This window comes from Crinia signifera, chromosome 1, assembly GCF_055691185.1.
Source record: "Crinia signifera chromosome 1, ASM5569118v1, whole genome shotgun sequence".
In the NCBI taxonomy this organism is placed as follows: domain Eukaryota; kingdom Metazoa; phylum Chordata; class Amphibia; order Anura; family Myobatrachidae; genus Crinia; species Crinia signifera.
Genome location: NC_139217.1, coordinates 159,781,792 through 159,799,500, shown reverse-complemented (window position 1 = coordinate 159,799,500; position 17,709 = coordinate 159,781,792). Strand labels below are relative to the sequence as shown.

Here is a 17,709-nt window from a genome sequence, read left to right as displayed (position 1 = left end):
TGGACTGCATCTCTTCTGTGCTATGGTCTACAGCACAACAGTAGCATACTATAATGAGTCGGGCTGACCTATTATAATGCTGCTAGCTTCAGGCCCCTTTATTGCGATAGGCCTGCCTGTCCCACAACTGTGTATGTTATAACAGGTAGAGTGATAGTGTATTCAGTGTATTAGGCTCTGCCCTCATTTCATCTGAACTTGGGGATCTGCGAGCTTGCCTTTCTTGTGTTAGTGTAGCACCAGTCATTGTGATTCAGTTACAGTCTCTAACCCTCGTCCATGACAAACTTAGGAATACCTGCTACGGCCCTGAAATATCATGCCATTATAATAACACCGTTAAGAGACTTGTTGATGTCAGGTTATGTACTTTTGGCCTGATTCTGGTCATGTATGCAGTGGATATGCAAAAATATGCGAATGCTGTAGCCACCTAAAAATGTACTGACTAGCCTACCAGACCCTCCAATGATTGCCAATCTGAGAAACCTTTATAGTCAAAAAGAATGGTCACCGGCAGGGGCAGATTTCCCATAGACCTCACAGTGAATATTCCCGGTAGGCCGATGCATCTATGAGGCTACCTGTCAGACAGTGATTTTTTTTTTTTTTTTAAAGATGTGGCCCCACACAGAGTAGTCAGCTTAAAGCTCTGGGGGACACATGGCTGCCACATATTTTGCAACCAACTGCTTCCACGCTGCTATAGTGATGTAATAATCCCACTTATATTGGTGTTTGTTCTTTCTACATTTGATTCAGTGCCGCCCACATGAGGCCACTTCTAGATTTTTTTCCAGAGCCACTTCTAGTTCCCACTCTGCCCCTGGTCACATGACATACTGTCACCATGTTTTCTGTCTACAAGATTGCAGATGAGAATCGCCCCAAACATGTTTGCAATCTGCTTGCAAAGGTATCTTGCACGCTGGTGCGATTGGTCTGGCTGCATCTGTACTTCCCTGCAGTAGTACACTGAAAATGACTTGAAGCAATGACTTGACCAGGAAAACATGGTAAAGGACTTTGTGGAATGTATGTTAGTCTTGAGATTTTAGAGGTTAAGCAACCATGGAGAAAAGTTGTGTACTGAGCTCAATACGGTATGAAAAGTTTATTTTCTCATGGTACTTTAAATAGTTGTACAAGGGCGGTTATTATGTGGAATGTGGGTATGAACCACCAAGGTACAAACAATCAATGAGCCTTTCTGCTCATCTGTCTCCGCAGAATAGGGCCGGTCTGAATTTCTTTTTCCTCCCTACAGTCATTCCTGTAGATGAATGCACGTTTCTGTGCCTCTTTCCAGTCAATAGCATCCGTTTAGAGAAGGGGAGAGATTGCCTCTTGAAGCTGTAGAGTACAGCTGCTCTGTAAGCGATGCGGGAGAGACTCCAGCTCGTCCTGTGAAATGATGCAGCAAGTACATGGGAAAGCTGTCTTCAGCCTGTGTAATATCGCACTGTTCAGTGTTTCGTGCTCACAGTGGGCTCTTTGACGCAACAGAAGGCTCCTTTTTCACTTCTCAGATGTGCCCAGTGAATTTGAAGTTTGTGGATTTCATATTCTTCTGAAAAAAATAAAGGCTGTCGAAGCAAGAAGATTCTTTTTACTAAGGTTATTATTTTAATCTCAATCTATCAATTTTCTACTGCATAATGCCGGTTACTGTAAGGATGCCAGTGACCTCAACAGAAGGCTCTTACATTGCACTCAGTTATACCTGCAGTACATTCAGAGCAGAGTCATAGGAGACTGTTACTTTAGCAACTAGTTTTAAAAACTGGACATGCTCATGGCTGCAGGTATCTCATGCACAGAACTTGCATTTTTTCTGTTCTGTCTCTTTTGGGATATCAAGTGTAACCAATTGGCTGCAGTACCAGTCAGCTTTATGTTTAACTTAATCACATTTGTATTTGTGATTGGCTTATGTTTAATTTAGTCATATTTGTGTATGGAATTTATTTTTCTTTTTTTTTTTTCTCTTTTTGGCCAGATTTTACACCAGCACTGTGGAACCTGGATTTGGATGCATGCGTTGAATTCTGATGCGCGAGGTAGGTGGTGATATTCTTGCCTTTTTAGCTTGCATGAATTCTGTCATTTTGTGACATTTAAACTGTATAGATAATGTAAAAGAAACTCTTCACGGTGCATAACATCTGTACCATAGGAGATTATTTTTCATTTGTAAAAACATTTATTTATTAACAGTTTCTTGTATAGCGCAGCATATTCCGTTGCGCTTTACAAAAGGAGACAGTGATACAACAAACAGGGTATTTACAGTCAAAAGGTAGGAGGTCTTTTATTGCTGGTTTACCAAGGGACGTGGTATTTCAGATGGTCCGAGGAAACAGCTAGATTCCCCAAGTCTTGACTTTAGTTCTGCAGAAGTGTGTGTATTTTGGTAAATACTGTAAAAAATAATAATCTGCCAATCATCTACCAGACTTTGCACTCTGTTATATTATAAAATGAAATGTATTACTTTCCTGTCATCTGATATTGATAGATTCTGCCTAAAGCTGGCAATTTTTTTATCCGATTCTGACGGATCGGCCTGAGAAATCATGTGAAAAGTGTCCAAATCGGATGTGTTAGACCTTTGATCTGATCCGATGTGCGGTCCCATACTCGTCAAATCGGAGTCAGAGATTGTACCGGCCTGAACGTCCGACCTCCAGCACGGGCAGCCTCCCGGCAGCCGGGAATGGGATATATCACATGCCGCTCAAGCCAAAGCCTTTGAGAATTTTTCCTCCTAGAAGTCGCATACGTGTGTGGGGGCCTTAAGAGCTTCCATTTTCTTGTCCAAATGTGCTCTTTATTGTAACTTTATGATGCTTGCAAGAACTGGGCATTAAGGGCTCATGATGTGCTTGCTGAACTGTTTTTTTTTGTTTCATAAAATAAATCTTATTTTACTGCTGCAAATGTAATTGCGCAAAGAATAATGGAGCGCTATTGACCTATGCTTATGCTCCTCTCATATTAACCCTTGTGTAACAAAAATGGTGACATTACAGGAGAGTTTGGTATGACATATCCCATGTTGAATACATTGTTTCCCATGATGAGAAGACTCTCAGAAAGATGTTTGTGAGATAAATATGCTTTTTATACCATTTCTACCGGTTATGACTTGTCAAAGAGCCACTATTCCTGTGTATCGTATAAATGGTACTTAATGCTTCTTTACCTGAGCAATCGTTACTACAGAGACCTTTTGCTTTGGGATGAACTCCCTTTATGTCCTGTACTCCCATGTAGTCCTTTTCTCCATCTGGAACGTTCTTTACATTACCTAAAGCTAAGAGGTTGAACACACGGTGTACAGCTAAGTAGCCGTACACGGTCTATGTGAACACAACTCTTCGGGGACCAGGTGCACTAAACTTCAAAAGTGATAAAATGGAGAGTGATAAACAGCCAGCCAATCAGCTCCTACCTGCCATGTCACAGACTGTGTTTGAAAAATTTTATACAGGAGCTGATTGGTTGTTTATCACTCTCCATTTAATCTTTTTTAAAGCTTAGTGCATCTGGCCCCCAGTATTACATACTCATACATAAGATTCACTGTGGCTGCTTTGGTGCACATAGTGTGATGCCTGAGGCATGGACGAGTCACCCTCTGCAACATGTGGGGAGACAATAAATCAATACACTGTTTAGAAAACTGTTTCAATGTAATTATTAGAAAAATAGCATAATACAGATCGAGTAGATCTGTCTTATAAGTTATAATAGAAGTGCAGCCTTCACATTATTTATAGCCGTTTTATCAGTTACAATGTTGCCTTGGCTACTAATCTGCATATATTGAGCCTTTGAAATTATCATGGTCTCGGCCGACACAAGAACGTCAATGTCGGCAAGCCGACACTAAAAGGTATGCACAATGTCAACAAGTGAAAAGGTCAACATAAACAAAAGGTCGACATGTGAAAAGGTTGACATGAGGTTTTCGCGCTTTTTTTGCATCGTTGTCCACTTGGATGGTAAACTATATGAAAAAGTTGATGTTGGCCTTTTCATGTGTTGGCCGTAGCCATGTTGAGCATATTGTGTCGACCTATTGACTGTAGACCTACGAAATGTATCCCCTGCACATGCTTTCTTGCATGACATCATTACCTTATTAAAGGGTGAGGTACGTCACACAAGCTGGTACTTTGGTGGAATATTGCGGAATCTCTGGGGCCAATCCATGCACCGTGCTCTTATGGCACAGCAGAGACTCACAGCTATTATATGAAAAGGGAAATTGTGTTATAACAGGTGTTATAGCTTCTGTTCCAGTTTGAAATAGTTACACAATATAAACCACACAAAGATGCAACACAAACAGTTATCTTTGTATTCCAGCACATCGCATGCATTTTGAACTAGATGCGATACTATGGGCAGTATTCAATGCTGCTTGCGAGCTGTGACAGCGAGCAGTGCTACCTGCTCGCTGTCACAGCTCGCAGGGTCAATATTCAACTGACCCACTGCATATACCGATTCCCCCTCACTCCGTATTTGGAGCGAGGGGGAATCGACGTATGCGGCTGCTAAAACAGCGAGATTTGCTGCTAAAAACTCCCATGCACATACCATTACTGAGTGGCAGAATAGCGTGATGCTAAGGCCCATAACAAGACTTCTGCAGAAGCCCAGTGATACCAGCCTACCCTACTGAGTGTGCTGGGTCTGATGAATGTGCTGACTACACTTTTGCCTGCTGGTAGAGGTCACCCGTTTTGCGTTTTAGCGATTTAGAGTAGAGTTGTCAGTCTCGGAGCAGTGGCAGATGTTGTTCTTGGACTATCAGTGGGTATTCTATTTTTAGTAATGAAATTTAATTTTTTTTTTTTGGGAGGCTCCCAAATATAGAAGAGAAGAGTATTCTATTAAAGCAAAGTTCAAAGAACATCCCTGAATTGTTGGAGCATATGTATATTGTCGATAGTCTATGCCCCTCCTACTGTATATCTTCAGACTCTAAAGCTGGGTACACATATGTACAATTTAATTTTTCTTGCGACCGTTCGATCGACCGAATACACGTTCGGCCGTCCGAAACATACGACCGATCTGCGCGTACACATATGTACAATTTTACTTGCGACGTCCGATGTACTCCCGTCCAAACAATCGCAAGAAAAAGATTGTACCACCGTACACACTCTCCCGTTCTGGCTATTCGCACGATAAAAATGTACACAACATTATCATAATGGGCTGGATTTAAAAGAGCATACCAAAACGAGGCGTGATCACGGAACAAAGAATCGTTCGTGTAGTACAGTGAATAGAGCCGTGACTATTCAGATCATTGCTAGCTGTACTGGATATACGTACGTACGTTCGTTCGTCTATCGGTGCATTTGGGCCTTTTTAATCATGAGCTTGAGGAGAAGGAAGGCTCGTGCGTGCATTTTGGCTGCTATGGCCATTAGATTGCGGGCTATTAAAAAAAGAAAAAGGACCAAGAATCGGAGCTGCTGGACCAGAGACTGGCTTCTGAGGAGAGACACCTTCTCCCACATGCCATTGCTACAGGAGATACGGGAGAACAATCCTGATGATTTCAGGAATTATCTCCGTATGGATGACGCTACCTTTATGGAGCTGCTGACACTGGTTACCCCTTTAATAGAGAGAGAGGACACCTATTTCAGGAGGCCCATTTCTGCAGAGCAGAGACTGGTGGCAACGCTGCGTTACCTGGCAACAGGCAGGACCCTTGCCGACCTGAGATTCACCACCGCAATATCATCTCAAGCGCTGGGGTTGATAATACCAGACACCTGTGATGCCATCGTCCAAGTTCTTCAGGACAAATACATGAAGGTAAATATGGAAATTACATACATGTCCCCCATATGTATAGCTGTGCACATACCTGTACCCTATATGTATATCTTTACAATGCCTGTTGATTTAATCTTTTACACCAGTGGGTGGGGGGTCATTTTGATAAGGCGGGTAATAGCTTTGAGGCTGCAATGGGGGAGGGCTGATGGGTCTAAAATCAACCAAACAGATTATTAATACGCATATACTTTTATATTGCAGTTTCCATCGACCAAGGAGGAGTGGCAAAATATTGCACGTGATTTCCGTGATCTATGGAATTTCCCTAATTGTGGTGGAGCTATCGATGGCAAACACGTCAGGATCATGCCCCCTGCAAAGAGTGGATCTTTTTATTATAATTATAAGGGGTTCTTCAGCATTGTTCTAATGGCCATCGCTAATGCCCGATACGAGTTTGTATTTGTGGACATTGGGAAAAATGGTAGAGTTTCAGATGGAGGAGCCCTGGAGAATACCTTTTTCCACGACCAACTGAAAAAAAATGAACTGAATCTGCCAGAGCGGACTGAAAATGAGCACGGTTTGAACTTTGTTTTTGTGGCGGATGAGGCCTTTGCATTGCACCCTAATGTCCTTAAACCCTACCCACAAAGGGCACTGAACAGGGAACGACGCATTTTTAACTATCGCCTGTCACGTGCCAGGCGAGTGGTTGAAAATGCGTTTGGGATTCTGAGTAATAAATTCAGAATTTTTCACAGTGCCATCAATCTGCGCCTAGATAAGATTGACAAAGTGGTGCTGGCCTGTTGTGTGCTGCACAACTACATGCGCAGAAAAGCGGTGCACACACAACAACTGGGGGCTACAGTGGACGAGAGCCAAGTTGTTGACGAGCCTATTGGTCTGACAGCTTTGGCAACTAATTTAAACACCAGAAATGCATCAACGCAAGCAAAGTTGTCAAGAGACGAGTACTTGAATTATTTCAATGGTGTTGGGGCTGTGGAGTGGCAGAATGACATGATTGCTTAAAAATGTACCTTTTTGTCATTGTAAATATATTGTTTTTTGGTGTGTAATAATCAATATTTTGCCAATAAAATTTGTATACTCACAGTTCCGCACAAGTTGTCCTCTGCGTCTTCTTGCAGCAAGGAGGGGGAGGTGGAGGCCGAATCACGGCAAGTGAGTGGTAGTACTCAGGTGCCAGGCATTCCAGGAGGGCACAATGCCACGGCACCTGGAGTGCAGACTGTACCCAGTACTGGTGTTTATGTATACTGGTGTTTATGTACTAGCAAGTAGTTGCTCCACCACACCTATTTCTATGCCAATTTCTCCTGGTACTTTGTACGTATGTATATCTGTGCCCTATAGTCACCCTGCATGGTAAATGATATTTTCACACGGACACCAACTAGATTACAGAATTTTTAATTTTTATATAAATTATTAACTTATAAACTTATAAAAAATATAACATAAATAACAAGTAAATAAATAATAAAGAAATACTTAAACATAAAAATATTTAAAACAATAATGCACTTAAATAAACTATATAAAATATTTACATATGGTGGTAAACTTGTCCCACCCCATAATCCCCTGTATCCATCGGTGGTTGGGAGGGAGATGGACTTTCCAATAAACTCTGGAAGGGGACACCAGGTGGACCTGGTGGGAGCGTATTAGCCAACGTTGCCGGTTGGTGCTGCCTTTGCCCAGTTGGTGGCTGTAAATGTTGATACTGGGGATATTGCACCGGGTGAAATACCGCTTGTTGGGGTATAGGAGCTGGGCTGATGGGTTGAAATTCAACCCTAGGCAGAGGGGTCTCATCGGTGAGACGTGTGTTCCGGGACAGAGTCCCCACACGGGCCCGGTACAGCGTCTCATAAAATATGCGCTCTACCTCCACCCTTGTAGCCGGGTCCAACTTTCGCAAATTGTCAGCTAATACACTCCCCACCCGGTCCGCATCATCCTCATCCATGCTCATCAATCTGTTGGCAGACTCCAGGATCTTGGTGGTTGCCACGTCCGCAGCATCTGGAGTCTGCCTCGGCCTTTTGCGCCCTCTTCTTGATGGCGCTTCTGCTGGAGGTTGAGCGCTTGTTTGCGGTTCAGCGCTGGTCATGGCGGTTGGTGTGGGGGTGGAGCAGAGGGCCGGTGAAGGCAGCTGTGATGCCACCTCCAGCGATGCCGAAGATTCATCCTCGGCAAATAGCGATGGCTGTAACAAAACAAGATGACAATGATGTATCACTATCGATTTTTAAGACTTCCATATATTTTTATATCTACGCAGAAGAACGCAGCCCATACACCACCATGTTGCTGCCATGGATGAAAGTGAGCTAGTTGAAGAGGCGTTATGACTGGCATCTCTGGAAACTAATTATTTAGATACCAGACATACCAAATACTAATTTAAACACCAGAAATGCATCTATGCGTGCTAAATTAACAGGGATGAATACATGCAGTATTTTATTGGTGTTGGCGCTGTGGATTGGCAGAATGATATTATTCCGTTAATTTTAGACAACAAAAAATATTACAATAATCCGCGCCAGAAAGACTACAACAGTGTAGATACCAGGGATTACCAATGACAACCAAAAGTTCCAAATACAAAAAATGTGGTAAATGCACTTGCGATGTCTGAATATTGATCACTGTGTTCTCAGGCGGATAACAGTATACCTCCACCACTGAGAAGAACCAGAATTAGGGCCACAGAGAAGGTCAAATTGACGATGTATAACCAAAAGGGGGGGTATCGCCCCCTGCAACTGACCTCTCTGTTGTGCCCAACAGAGAGGTCAGTTGCAGGGGGCGATACCCCCCCTTTTCATTTTACATGTTCACAATTTTTATACTGTACTTGCTGTTATATTTATCTGGTTTAAAAAAATTTTTTTTAAATAAAATACGTCTACTTACTGTGCCGCAAATGGTGTCATCAGAAAGCTCTTGGTTGCACGCGGAGGTGGAGGGGGCAGGCTGGTTCCTTGTAGTGTTGCTGACCGAATCCCTGGGCAGCTCCTGGTCCACCGTGAAGGCCAGCAGGTCGTAGTACCACAGCCTGGGCACATAGACTTGGTCTGCCCCTGCCCCAGACCGCTTTGAGGACTCCACCTTATTTAGTTCCTTTTTAAATACGGTCCTCATATTAGCGATCCGAGTCCGGACCCACTCTACATTTGCTGTGGGGTAGTAGGTCTGGCTCACCCTCACCAGCTCCTCCAGAGCAGATAGCCTCTTCTGCCGATTCGAATGGTCTTTGGATTTGGTATTCCAGAGACAATTCTGATCCCTGTAGGCCTCAATGAAGTCCTTCATAAATTCGACATTTTTTTCTGCCATGGTTGAATTTCTGTTCCAAAAAATAAAATAAAAAGGCATATTATTTTCTTGATACACAAAGCACACCATAAACCATTTAATGTACAGGTGTTCAGTCTGTGGGACACTAGATATACTGTAGCTATGATACAGGAGTTGAAACTCTGTGGGACATAGGATACACGGTCACTACAAGCCCCAGCATACCCATGGCCCACAGATTGAAGTCCCTGTCATAGAAAACTACACATTTTGTTTTAATACTCACCGAAATAATTGTCGATACAGTCCGGAAAATTCGCTGCGCTGCTCCGATCAATCCAACAGCAACGACGGAATATTCTTTCGTGCTGAACGTGGCTTGAAACACAGTGATTGGATGAGCACACGAATCTCCGCCCCACTCACGTGCTTCGCGTCACACAGACACGGGACATCGAGGAGCCATGTCGGAGGGTCTGGCGCCACCGCATATGGGGGAGGCCAGTACAGAACCTATAGAACCTTTGTTTTCCAATTCAGCACTGATAACAACAGATAAAGAAATCGCTGACAACAAGGAGAAAAAAGTGACGCGCGCATCCGCCATGTCATCTGCAGAGGTGGAACTGATGGTCAAAATGCTGGATAGAAGGGACTACGATTGTTCGAGAAAAACATACCCCAAGACAAATTATAGAAAAGAAATTATTATGCAGCGTGTATGCAAGGAGATAAAGGAGAAGTTTGGGAAAAGAAGGTCCAAATACCAGCTCCAAAAACGGTGGTCGGACCTGAAGCACAAGGAGCAGGCCAAGCTCAAGAAAATTCGTGGAATTATTAAAAGAAGTGAGTCCAATGCCCTAGGTAGCTTTATTAATATACTGTCATGATCCATTACATTTTGTGTGTTTTGCTGACATGTTGCTTGTTTTTACTCAGAGGAAATCCATCCCAGGAGAAGACATGAGGAAGGCAGAGACAGGGCCTCCAACCTAAAAATAAAGAAGGAGAGTACAACAGGTAAGGTTTTGTACCAGCACACCAACAGAACAACACATGTTTTATACACACAACAAGGGGTAGTAATATGTCACTTTACCTTGTCACTATAGATGATATCCAGGCTGCGCAGCCGATGGAAGGGACCGCAGAGGGCCACCAAGTGATTGCGATCACCAGCAGTGTAGATGGTGAGTGTATACTGCAAATCATCTTTATGGGATAGTGACGTATCATTTGTGGAAAGGTAAACCTTTCTTTATCTGTACTTATTATAGATATCATCGAGATTTCAGATGTCAGTGCAGAGGGGGAGAAGAACACACCATCACCTGACACGTCCAGCGACGAAAGCACAATGCAAGAAAACATGACACAAGTCCATAAATGTCTACAAGAACTTAGCGGGAAAGTCCATACCGTAGCCCAAAAAATTTCAAAAATCCAAAAAGGCGTAGCAGTAGTACACTCTTTATATGAGAAAATTTACAACGGTTTGCATTGTAAAGTCAAAAAATAGTTTGTGTACTTTCTTTAACTTTTTTTCTCCTTCTTGTTTATTTGGAGGCCAGAAGCATGGTGCATGTCGTGGCAAGCAGTCTCACGGCAGCAACGCATCCCATGTGAGCAGGCCGGGATGTTCCCATGTGATGCGTTGCTGCCGTGGGACCGCTTTCCACTACATACACCACCATGTTCAAATGTGTTTTTATGTTTTTTGGATGGGTGGGCTTTCCTGCTAAACCTTCACACGTGGCACTTATGTCATGGCAAGCAGTCCCACGGCAGCAACGCATCACATGTGAGCAGGCCGGGATGTTCCCATGTGATGCGTTGCTGCCGTGGGAACGCTTTCCACTACATACACCACCATGTTCAAATGTGTTTTTATGTTTTTTGGGTGGGTGGGCGTTCCTGCTACACCTTAACGCAAGCACCTGTATAGAGAAAATATGTCCATTTGCACATTTAGATTTTGGCAGGTACCACAGCTGATATACTGCATGTTTTTTGGATGGGTGGGCTTTCCTGCTAAACCTTCACACGTGGCACTTATGTCATGGCAAGCAGTCCCACGGCAGCAACGCATCACGTGTGAGCAGGCCGGGATGTTCCCATGTGATGCGTTGCTGCCGTGGGACCGCTTTCCACTACATACACCACCATGTTCAAATGTGTTTTTATGTTTTTTGGGTGGGTGGGCGTTCCTGCTACACCTTAACGCAAGCACCTGTATAGAGAAAATATGTCCATTTGCACATTTAGATTTTGGCAGGTACCACAGCTGATATACTGCATGTTTTTTGGATGGGTGGGCTTTCCTGCTAAACCTTCACACGTGGCACTTATGTCATGGCAAGCAGTCCCACGGCAGCAACGCATCACATGTGAGCAGGCCGGGATGTTCCCATGTGATGCGTTGCTGCCGTGGGACCGCTTTCCACTACATACACCACCATGTTCAAATGTGTTTTTATGTTTTTTGGGTGGGTGGGCGTTCCTGCTACACCTTAATGCAAGCACCTGTATGTGATATACTCTGTTCAGGTCCGACCACCCAAATAAACAAAGTGTTCACAGTATTTTTTGTCAGTATTTCTTAATAAATGTTAAGTGTTTATGCAGAACAATGAACATCACATATCTATCTATCTATCTATCTATCTATCTATCTATCTTCTATAACTATATCTGTCAGGAATGCACACACAACGATTATTTATTTCAAAAGGAATGCACACACAACGAATATTCTTTAACAGCATGGCGCGGAAAGTACGGGGGAGAAGACTTCCTGTTGTTTACATGCTGCGCTGATGGAGGGATGACGCAGCTAGTCAACACCCACATGGGCGTGCTGCTTTTGGGAGGAATGATCGCAGGAACGGGCTGCATATCGATCGAACGTGCGTACACATGTCACTTTTCTTTCGATATGGAGCCGTCCTGTCGGAAGAATATTAAGCAGCAAAGAACCTGCGACCGACCGACCGTGGACGGCCAAGAGCGTTTTTGGCCGTTTATCGATCGCAACGAAGGGATCGGGACAGCGTACACATATATACAATCGAACGGCCGTTCGTCCGCAGATCGGAAGAACGGCCCGACGATTGTACATATGTGTACCCAGCTTTAGACAGTTTCAGGCTATTTTGTTGAATAATTTGTATAACTAATGAGTAACAGAACAGTTTTCCAGTTCTTAAGCTGGGTACACATATGTACAATTTCCTTTTTCTTGCGACCGTTCGATCGACCGAATACACGTTCGGCCGTCCAAAACATACGACCGTTCTGCGCGTACACATATGTACAATTTTACTTGCGACGTCCGATGTACTCCCGTCCAAACAATCGCAAGAAGAAGTATATGAGAGACCCTGTAACCCTTTGCCTGCTGTTTTAACTAATGTGTGTTTAATGCCTCACTGCTCAACACTTTAGACGCATCACTTTAAGACATTAATCAATGTTGAAGTTTTAATAGTGTGTATGGTGCCCTGAAAAGAGCTTCCAGCCCACTCTATTAAAACTTCAACATTGATTAATGTCTTAAAGTGATGCCTCTAAAGTGTTGAGCAGTGAGGCATTAAACACACATTAGTTAAAACAGCAGGCAAAGGGTTACAGGGTCTCTCATAATGCAGCATACCACCGTGCTTTGTCAAACTGTCAAGCATATCGATCGAACGTGCGTACACACTTCACTTTTGTTCCGATATGGAGCCGTCCTGTCGGATGAAATATTAAGCAGCAAAGAACCTTCGACCGACCGACCGTGGACGGCCAAGAGCGTTTTTGGCCGTTTATCGTCGCACAGCAGCAATTGGGACAGCGTACACACCTATACAATCGAACGGCCGTTTGCCCCCAGATTGGAAGAACGGCCCGACGATTGTATATATGTGTACCCAGCTTTACTTATAATATTTACATTTGTTTTGATTTGTATTTCTCTTATGCACTGGGTTTATATATGTGAATATATTTACTATAAAGACTAGCAGACCACTATTGCCACCCTTATGAAGTATTTGGGGAGTGCTCATGCCGCACCTGTGCAGTGAGCAGGAGTGCACATGCTGCTCCTGTGCAGTGAGCAGGAGTGCACATTCCACGCCTGTGCAGTGAGCAGGAGTGCACATGCTGTAACTATACAGTGAGCAGGAGTGCACATGCCACGCCTGTGCAGTGAGCCGGAGTGCATGCAGCTTTTTACAACGTTTTATTTATTTATTAAATTTAGAAGTATGGTGCAATAGTAATTCTACTTGCATGTACTTTTTACCACCTATGTGAGTGTGTCACTGACCCAAAAGTAAAGGATAATTTCTCCTCTCTTATGTGCAGATAGAATGACCTACTGTAATTTTATAACTTCATGCTTCTCTCCTCCATTGTATTTTTAGCTATACCTCTAAAGTAGACCAGCTTTCTTATAGTGTGTTGATGATATCTGAAATAAAGTATCTTCTATTTGTACAGCTAGTGCTATGGTAGTTAGTTTCCATTTATACACAGTCAGGGCTGCCACTTGGAATTTTGGGTCCCGGGACTGATTTCCAGTCTCAGCCCCTCTGGCCCCCCACCCCCACCTCCTTTCACTTACTGCCCAACTCCTGCCACAGGTCCCGAAGCACAGGTTTTTTAATGCAGGACGCCAATGGGCAATTAAAATGCAGCACTGGCTTTTGAACCAATCAGAGCTCGTGTATCGGCAGCCACTCTGATTGGCTAACAGTACACAAGCTCTGGTGCAGCATTTTAATTGGCCGCAGGCATCCTGTATTGAAGAAGCAGGCAGCACAGCGGAGGCAGGCAGTTCTTCCAGAGGCCGGGGCCCGGGACAGCTGTACCCACAGCACCCCCCTGTTGGCGGCCCTATACACAGTTAAGCATAATGTCAATCCATCTGCAGAATTACTTTGCTGAACATTTATGTGGAAGAAATCTATTAACTGGATAAACTTAATAGTCCACTATTTTTTGGGGTAGTTCCACAATACAATTCCTGACTATTTGTGCTTGTATATTTTTTTCCTAATTACTGTCTACTGCCTAATTAATTCTAGAAATTAAGATTGGGGGGGGGGTTACTTACCATAAATGATAAATAGAGCAAAATGACTAAAATGCAATGCTCATTTGTACACTTCGGTGTATTGTATTAACAAACAGAGAGGATGGTGCACTTTAGAGGAGAAAAATATTATTTTCCAGCTAAGAAAGTTTGCTTTATCTTGAAAGTCAGGTTTTACAAATCGGTATTGTTTGTTTGGTGCACAAACTATACAATGATTGCAGCAGGTCATTTCCTTTTATGGAGGATTGAAGACCAATTGTCACAATATGCATGTATTTCAGTTACCTGCTGGTCAAATCCTGCTGGCTTTGTCTCATGCTGCTGACAAGCTCTGTATAGTTGAACTGTGCTGTGAGATCTGAGCTCAGCTAATTAGTTACACCTGGTGAACCTCTCTTGCTGGGAAACCCTGTGTAAACTGAGCATGCTCAGCCTGTTGATTAATTCACCTGTGAGTTCCCTGTGCTTCCTATAAAAGGCAGTCTCTGGCAGACAGAAGCTGCCAGAGTATAGGTTCACACCAGCTCCAGCGTTCCAGTGCCTTGTACTATTCCAGACGTCTGATTATAGCATCTGACCTCGGCTTGTTCCTGACCATTCTCTTGCCTGATCCTCCGGTACCGTGTCCAGTGATTCCTGTGTATGACCTTGACTTGTTCTGTGACCATCCTCCTGCCTGCTCCCTGTGTACCGCATCCTGTGCCTTCCTGTGTATGACCCGGCCTGACTCTGACTAATCATTGCTGCATCCATTGGTATCATTTCTGTCCACCTGTTACTGACCCGGCTTGACGACCACGCTCCATATTCCACAAGCTACCACCACTTATACGGGGAACCTGACCAGGGGGCCGCGACCGACGTGTCGGGTGCCGCAGAAGCCCATATCCCGCTTGGAGGGGTCACTGGCAGAAAACCCCCGGCACGGTTAGACTTCGCGCCCCTGTGTCAGGTCTAGCCAATCCCCGAGTGGTAGTGCACCCCAAGTTTGTGACACCAATGTTGCATGCAATAGAAACTAGTGCTGCTTTCACAACGCAAAACCTGCTTTGACCCATTTTTTTAAACGTTTCTTAAAACGGGTCAGACCAAGTTAAACCCCTTTCACATCGCATGTAGTAAACGGTATTTTACTGGTTAATTACCGTTTTTGTACCTTTCACATTGAACCCTTTTTTACCTATAAGCAGGACTTCATGCAGGGATCCAGCCTAGCACCCTCTATCACCACACACACACACACGGAGGCAGCCAATCATCCCGTCCATCCAACCCCCCCCCCCCGCCCCCCCTGGATGGATACAGCCCCACCCCCTCCCATGGTACCTGGCCAGTGCGGGGATCCGCGCAGACTGCCCATTCACTGAAGGGACCTCGCTGCCTCCCCAGCAATGCATGGACCCCGCTGTCCAGATCTCCGCATTGGCCAGGTACCAGGGGAGGGGGGGACCAATGTGAAGTCCTAAATACCAGTTCAGACCCATTCACACTGCAAAAATAATGAGTCTGAAACGTGTAGGATCCTTCCTTTTTACCATTTTGAATTACCGGTTTCCTTGAACCGGTATTTTAAAACCGGTGCTTTCACACAGCATCTATAACTGTTTTGACTAAAAATCTGCAAATTACCGGGTTATAGCCAGGGGCGAATTTAGGGGTCAGGCCACCCCTAGGCACAACATTTTTGGCCGCCCCCTAGATACAACGTGCTAGCTAGCACCCCTTAGACAATGTGTCCATTACACATTGTGACATACACCATAATGCCCATTACACATTGTGCCATAAAACATAATGCCTATTAAACATTGTGCCATACACCGAAATGCCAATTACACATTGTCCACACACCGTAATGCCCATTACACATTGTGCACTACACCGTAATGCCCATTACATATTGGGCCACACATAACTGCCGTTGGATCAAGGCTCTGGGGGTGGGTACTGAAAAGAAGGTGGCCCTGTCGAGGGGGGGGGTTAGGCAGGGGGTAGGTGTAAGCACTTAGGAGTATATTTTAGGAATATATATATATATACTGTGTGTGTGTATGTATGTGTATATATATATATATATATATATATATAGACTTTAGGTAAGCCGGGCACTGCTTCCCTTGGGGCGTTGCTGGTCGGGTGCCGGTGTCGGGTAGGTATGTAGACTTGGTGGGGTAGACACAGCACTCCAGACGCGTGGAATCTCAAGAATATAGAGTTTTATTGAAGACAGCTGTCTTCAATAAAACTCTATATTCTTGAGATTCCACGCATCTGGAGTGCTGTGTCTACCCCACCAAGTCTATATATATATATATATATATATATATATATATATATATATATATATATATATATATATATAAATTTGTGGGGGGAATCCGGCTCTCCCTGTGTCAGGTATGGCTGCGCCGGGTGCCCGCTCCAAATAGTAGAATAGAGAACAAGGGGGGGGAATGCAGCACTCCAGGCGTCTTTGCAAAGAAACACTCTTAGGCCATCCTTATGGACAACGTTTCATTGCTTTTTAATAAGAAATTTCTTCAGGTCATGGCATCCATTTGTATATACACATATAGATAAATATATATATATATATATACATATGTATATATATATATATATATATATATATATATATATATATATACACACATATCCTGGTTTAGGTCAGCACTCACTTTCACAATCCAGCATCCGCCTGGGGTCGCACATCAGTGGGTCCTTATGCAGGCCACAAATACAGTCCAATCCAAAGAATAATGGCACTCACCAGGGCTTGAATTATAAACTTTCAGCAGGAGTTTTATTCCATACCACAAAAAGAATCACATGTAGACAGTCAGGTCGACGTTTCGGCCACGGAGCGTGGCCTTAATCATGACCTCCTCTTACAAGACACACAGACAAATCCCTAATGGCATGTGCCGGCATTTATGAGCCCAGTAATCCCTCCCACCAGGGAACAACCTATCCACAAGGATCACCCTTAAACACCACCTCCGCTCCATTGCTTACCCATAACAAGAAATCGCCGAATGGCACAATATTAAATACATTACATTTAGTTGAAGAGCAAACAACATCCATTGCTCCATTCGCAGACACAGCATCGCCATCCTGGCGTGCGTTCCACTGCGGCGGAAGTCACCTGTCCTGCGGTCCAGCAGGCAGCCGGATCTTCCGCTTCTGTACATCAGTCGCTGTGCGCTCCACTCACTCTCACTGGTGGAACGCACGGCCATTATTATCCTCATTACGTTTATTAAACCTACGGCGCCTTCTGTCAGAATAAAACAACTGAAGCGAAGATGGTCAAAACTACCACATCCATATGTTAACCACATCATTAGGGCAATTTGAACTCTCTAATACCGGCGCATACCATATCATTAAAAAACATGAAAATGTAACACTAACTTATCACAAACACACATATAACAATCATCACATGAGACAACACCATTATTCAGTATTGT

The 17,709-nt window shown here is 43.9% G+C and overlaps 1 protein-coding gene across 8 annotated transcripts in view; it reads left to right on the top strand.

Moving 5' to 3' along the window:
• Positions 1-17,709, top strand: part of CSGALNACT1 (chondroitin sulfate N-acetylgalactosaminyltransferase 1) — a 352,935-nt gene that overhangs the window by 144,863 nt on the left and 190,363 nt on the right. For 5 of the 8 annotated variants that reach the window (XM_083175360.1, XM_083175409.1, XM_083175374.1 and 2 more), the window contains one exon: positions 2,000-2,060. The exons of 1 other annotated variant lie outside the window; for it this stretch is intronic. The gene's annotated coding sequence lies outside the window, so the exon portion shown is untranslated. Of the gene's footprint in view, positions 1-1,302; positions 1,618-1,999; positions 2,061-17,709 lie in introns of those variants that run through there. 2 more of the 8 variants (XM_083175402.1, XM_083175369.1) reach the window with 1 other exon arrangement.